Genomic DNA, 6,237 nt, shown 5'->3' with positions numbered 1-6,237 from the left:
GCCGATTTCTGCAGTTCTGGAGCAGGTTGGCACCTTGAGGTTTGGCAGCAACGAGGTTCGTCAGAGCTCTGAGCCAAGGGCCGGGGCTGGCAGGCAGCAGCTCGCTGCGGTCACCCCGGGCGGGCAGTGGCCGGCGACACCCAGCAGAGAGCACTGCAGCCCAGCAAGGCTTCTGCGGGGGGAGGACACTTCCCACTGATTGTTCCTAACGATTTGCGTTTGGGGGTAGTTCCTGTGGGGTTTTTTTTCTTTTTTTTTTGTTTGTTTTCTTTTTAAGGGATTATTATCTCCTTAATTCGCCATGCCTCCCCCCCCCCTTTTTCTTTTCATGGCAAATGAACACAGCAACAAGTCAAAGCAACCCCAGGTTTTCAGCAGAAGCTGCTCAGATCACAGCCAAGGTCATACACGAAAGGACAAGCTCCCGGGGATGCACACAGGGGCAGAGCTGAGTAGGGCTGGCATGTGAGGGGCAGTGTGAAACGCTGAGCCTGCCTTTAAAGAGCAAGCTGCCTTAAAAACAGCAGGGGCCAGGGACCTTGGTGCCTCTTGGGTTTGGTGCAGAAGTAATTAGAGTTCATGTTCTCAAACCTTGCTCTAGAAACGTGACGATTTTGCTCTTCTTACTTTGAGATGAGGCTCAGCTGAGACCATTTTGCTCTAGAAATAGAGATTTTTAAAGTGCATTGATACTTGGTGTGAAATCACAAGGGAGGTGTTTTGAGAGAGCAGAGAAAATCAAGGCAGCAGCACAGCTACATCTGTGATGAGTGAAGGCAAACCTCTGGAGTGGTCCCTGTGGACTGATTTAAAGAGCTTTGTTTACATTTGCTGTTTATTCTGAGATGCAAGATAGGTGTGTGCCAAAGCTGCTGTCTTACCACATCGAGGGGAAATCAAATCCTGAGGTTGGCTGCAGTTTCCCTGGGACTCCCTTTCTGTGCCTGGTTTGTTTACCTGTAAGTGAGGGATTCTGTTTTCCGTTCACAGCTTTGCCTCTTGTCTGTTTAACTTGGGAGTTCTTTGGACCAGAGGGACTTGTTTATGAAAGGATGCTACTGGAGTGCACAAATGGAGGTAATTCAAGCATTTACAGATCCCCATAACTGTGCTGAGTGCCATCATCCTGACTCCACTCACATTTTGATTAAGGTATGATTTGAGAGAACTGGTTACTCAAAATACTGCTCTCTTCCTGGATAGTAAGCAGATAATAGCAGCTGCTGTTGAAGTTGAGAACTGTTAGAGATTTAAGAGGAAAAAAATAGACTGAAAAAAACCCTCAGCAGCACTCCTCTTGTGAATCTCTAGACTGAACCAGTCCTCCCTGAGCATCACAGCACACAAAGCACCCTCCCAGCTGACACAGAAGGCTCTCTGCTGAGGGGAATCCAAGGTCTAGTGCTGGTTTAGATTTCTTGGGCAAAGAACTCCATAGGGAGACGGTAATTTAAGAAATTCTACACCCACACAGAGGGACATCTTGAATTCATTGCTTTGGAGCCTGTTGCCAAAAGAGCTTGTGGTCTGACCTGCACACCCTACTGTGGATAGCAGCAGTGTTGTTTAAACCAAGACCTGCAGGTCTAACTGTGCAGGTTAGCTGGAAGGAGACCCTTCCTCACCAAGCACAGGGCTGGCTGAGCAATTTGTGTTCCACCACAACAGGAAGTGTTAAGCCAGGGCAGGTCTTTTCCTGGTATTTAGTGGCTCAAGCCTTTATCACAAGAGGGTCACATCAGAAGAGGCAACTCTTGGCTGCATGCCCTCCTGGCAGCTCTTCACCAAACACAAACCTGCAGGCAGGTCAGTCCACTTCCAGCTTCTCTGATGTCTTACGAGCCGGTGAGCACAGTAAATAAACCTTGTGAAGCCAAGTGGCCTCTGTACCTTCCCCTGGGACACCACAGCAAACACCCACGCAGTTGCTACCTCTCCAGAAACAAGATTAGAGTGCCAATTATCAAGCTTTTCCCAGGCTTTTTCCCAGGGTCAGGAAGAAAACCTTGGCAGTCAGCTGGGCACTGCCTCGAGTTGCTCACATGGATGGAGGCACTGACCCCCACGTCAGCCCTGGCCATAGCACAATCAATAACTCAAACTTTCCATCCTTCCCTGCAGCTCTTCCTCTGCTGTGAGTGTGCCTCCTTGGCTGCCCTGATGCCCCTTGCTTAGCTGGACTTCTGTCCCTGATGTTGTGTGGGAGAACAGTCAGGAAAGGGTTCTCTGAGCAGCAGATCAAACTCACCTGTGGCAGCACTGAGATCAGAGAGATGGCATCAGTGAACTGCAGGCCAGACCCAGTGCTGATTTAGACAGCAACAGCTAAAATGTGCCACCCACCTAATTCCTGTTTGTTCTCCTGGGTGTGCTGATTGTAGCTGCTTCACTTGATTAACAGAACTGAATGAACTTCAGGACTTGAGTCAAGAAGATCACTTGGCACATTGGAAACCTCTCTTTGATGCCAGGAGGAGGCCTGCAGCTCTTCAATGCTGGCTTGCTGTTTTGCAGACCTGTTGCTGAGGTCTGGAGGCATGGGAGCAGTGCCTCAACTGCCCCTGTTCCTGGAGGGATCCTCATCTTAGGAATGCCAATGACCTAACAAAACCCAGAACAGCTCTCTGGACTGGGACAGCAGCAGACATCTCAGTCTTGTGACAAGCCACATCAGGAGCAAAGTTCTTCCAAAATGAAGTCTTCTCACTGCTGTTATCTGCAGTGGACCTTGGATTTTTTTCCCCCTCTTTCCCTCATGCAATTAAGATGAAGCAATATTTCCCTTTTAAATCTTTCCCCCAAACGTGTTTCTTCTGCTGTGACCACAAGGAGCTAGTCAATAATTAACAGCACCATCAAAACAGCCCCTAATGGCTGCAGGGCAGGTGCACAGGAAGAGGTGAGTGTGCACTGCTGGGAGCTGCACCGAGGTATTGCTTCCACAGCATTGCAATTTCATGTTGCCATCCTGGGGTTTAGCCTGGCACTACATGCACTTTGCAACTGATGTATCATTTGAAGGCAGATTAAATTGGTCTGCCCAAAGAGGTGCTCTTCCTTTGGAGCAGGAGGTAGCAGAAAAAGCAGTGGTCAGTTGAAGTTTAGTTACAGTGATGCAATGAAAAAGGAAAGGTTTCCACAGGGCATTGCTCTGCTGAGCTTTTTGCCTGGCCATGTGTCCAAAGCACGTGGCCTGACAACATTGCAATCACTGGTTCTGCACCATGGAACAGGTTGCCCAGGGAGGTGGTTGGGGCCCCATCTCTGGGGATATTCAAGGTGAGGCTTGACAGGGCTCTGGGCAACCTGATTTTAGCCTCAGCTCTCCTGCTAACTTCTTCAGCATTGCACAGCTCCTGTGGAGCAGCTAAGCTCCCAGCATTGGTGCCTAGATGTCATCCAAGCCTTTGTGACCTTTCTGGCTTTAACAACCCCCTCTGTGTGCATTTCACCACACCAAGAACCAGACTGAGCTTTGCCAGCTCAGAGGGCAGGCTGAGCCCCTAAATCAGTGTTTTCTTCCCTTGATGCAATAGCAACCTGATTTAGTGGAGGATTCTGTGGTTCTATGAATAAAGAACTCAGCCATCTGGAATAAAAGTGAGTGTCCAGGATCTTATAATCTCATGTTAGAAATAAATAAGGTCTGCCCCAGGACTTCTGTTTGGAATTCCTCAGCTAGTCATGGAAGGCATAACCTTGCTGATAACTGATATTGTTATAATGACTTACACAAAGTTGCTGATTGCTTATCTGAGGTTTACCCTGGCTTGCTTTTCCTTCTAGCACACCAATAATTAAAGCTGCTCTGAAGCAGCTTCTTGCAGCTGGATCTGTGTTCTGTGTGCAGTGGTGTTTATAAAACAAAACCATCCCTGTGCAGAAGACAGCAGCACACAGAAAACTCTTCTGCCTTACTCAGGTGGTTCTGAGCTCAAAGATCTACTTGGATAAACAGTTTCTGCCTAACACCTTCACCATATTTCCCATGGGATCTTGCATAACCTCTGTCCTTTATGAGAGTATTGTAAGGATCTAAAGAAGAGAGGTCATGGGATTCATCCACCCTATTTCTAAACTGTTCCAACGGAAGAATTCATTCAGCACTGAATAAAAAAATCACACAAAATACTTCCAAGTGTTCAACTCAAATGCTGTATGTGAATGTGGAAAATAAATCTTGTTTCCAGAGCATTTCCAGAGCTGTAATTTCCCTCTGACTGAAGCTCCACTTTTCTCCAGGGCTTGCTCCTCCCTGGTGCTGTTTCAGGCAGCCACTGCAGGCCAGTTTCATCGGCAGAGGCTGTCCCTGCCCTGGGCTCCCAAGGCTGGCAGGCACTGGGGACCAGTTTGCAAACTGCCCCTGTGTCTTCAGGCATTCCTTCCCCCTGCCCCTCATCTGAAGGCCAGGCAGGATGGCCTTCGGATGGAGCCAGCAAGACTCTTGGATGGAAATCTCCTTAGCTGTGTGGTATTTGCACCATGAGAATCCAACCCAATAATTTTATTGCCTGTGTGGAAGAGCCTCTGGCAGATAAGGCAGAGACTTTTCCAGGGCATCAGAATATAGGATTTATTTTGGAAATGAGAGGAACACATTGTCTGGAATACTCCTTCCTGCATCCTTCCTGTAGTTGCTCTCATTCACAGCTGCTTGTCAAGGGCTGGGCTCTGCCAACATCTGTCTGCCCAGCCTGCTGCAGCCCTCAGCCACTGGCCAGGGCTCACCCCCAAAGCAGAAGGCACCCAGCTCAGCACCAGGCCCTTCCTGGAACATGGACCAGGCCTTTACTTTCAGCTCAGACTGCTGCCTTCTTTTTTGCTTTGTTTTTTTCCTGTGCCTTTTTGTCCCTCACATAAACGTTTCTCCCACTTAGTGTATCTGAATTGAGCAATTGGCCCCCACCTAAGCTTCTTGGGATGTCCTGCAGAGTGGGTACAGAGCTTTGAGAGGCTGTTTCAGGATCTCTAGCAGAAGCTGTGTGCCCGCCCTTGTTGATGGGCTCTGTTTTGTACCATGGGCAGAACAGGAACCTCCTGAACGATGTTGGGGATGAACCAGTTGTAAGCCTCACCTTGCGGTATCCCACCAGAGCAGGCAGAGGTTTGTAAACCTTTTAAATTATCATAAATACCCTCAGTAATGAGGTAATGTTGTGTAATTAGTCTAAAATTATCTTTTGTGTCCTTGGAAAAAGTCCTTGTTGCACTGCAACAAGCACATGGGAGCCAAATTTGTGTTTGGGAACAGATCTGGGCCCTTCCCTCAGCTTGGGCTCAGGGCTTCAGCTGTAGGTGGCCTAGAACACAGACTCAATACCATGGTGAGGCTGAGGCTTCACTGTGCTCAGGCACAGAGGAACAGAGCAGATCTGTGAATACTCCACATAGCACATCCTGCCCCCAACAGAAACATCTGTTCAGGATTAAGGAACAATAAAACCCCAAACCCACTCAACTTTCCTGATCCCAGTGCCCAGCCACAGACTAAATGACCAAATTCCTCCTCAGTGACTTCCCTCTTGCCTATTTTGATTACCTCTGGCTACTGCTTTTGTGATATTAACACATCTTCCTTTTCAAGAGAGCTTCTGACCCAGTGATTCTCAATTATTTCTGTTTTTCCTTGCTTGGTATTTCTGGTGTCAGGAAATTTTGCAAGCTGTTGCATCATCCCCTTCCTGTTAATTGCCTTTGCTGCTGGCCCCAGCAAGGCTTCACTCACTGTAGCTGGACACAGCATGCAGTGAGGCAGCGTGGGGCAGGCTGAGCTCTGCTCCTGGCTCCCTACACTTGGTCCTTGCGCACTTGGTGATTCCCTTCCCCAGAGCATGCTGCAGGAGAAGACTGCAAAAGGATTTATAAACATCAGTGACAGTCTCCACAGCAACACTGGTTGTGCAGAATGGTTCTAGAAGGCTGGGAGTGTACCTCACCCTGGTTTGCACAGCGCTGGCTGAACAGCACACCCCAACCACCACCACCACAGAGCTGCTGCTCTGCTCAGGTCCATTTTTCCCTTTGACTACACCAGGCTGTTTCCAGCAGGGTAACAAGAGCAAAGCATCATTTAGTAAAGCAAGTGGGACGAGTTTGCACATTAACACTCTGGAAGTGCAGTTTATTCCCTTCACTCCTATACACTCAATGGCTAATCTCCTGCTCTTTCTTTCAAGGTTGCAGGAGGATTCCATCAGGCAGAGCTATTGAGCACATCCTTTTAAATCACAACTACCT

The sequence above is a fragment of the Indicator indicator genome, chromosome 30 (assembly GCF_027791375.1).
Source record: "Indicator indicator isolate 239-I01 chromosome 30, UM_Iind_1.1, whole genome shotgun sequence".
Classification (NCBI taxonomy): domain Eukaryota; kingdom Metazoa; phylum Chordata; class Aves; order Piciformes; family Indicatoridae; genus Indicator; species Indicator indicator.
This window is presented reverse-complemented; position numbering follows the sequence as displayed.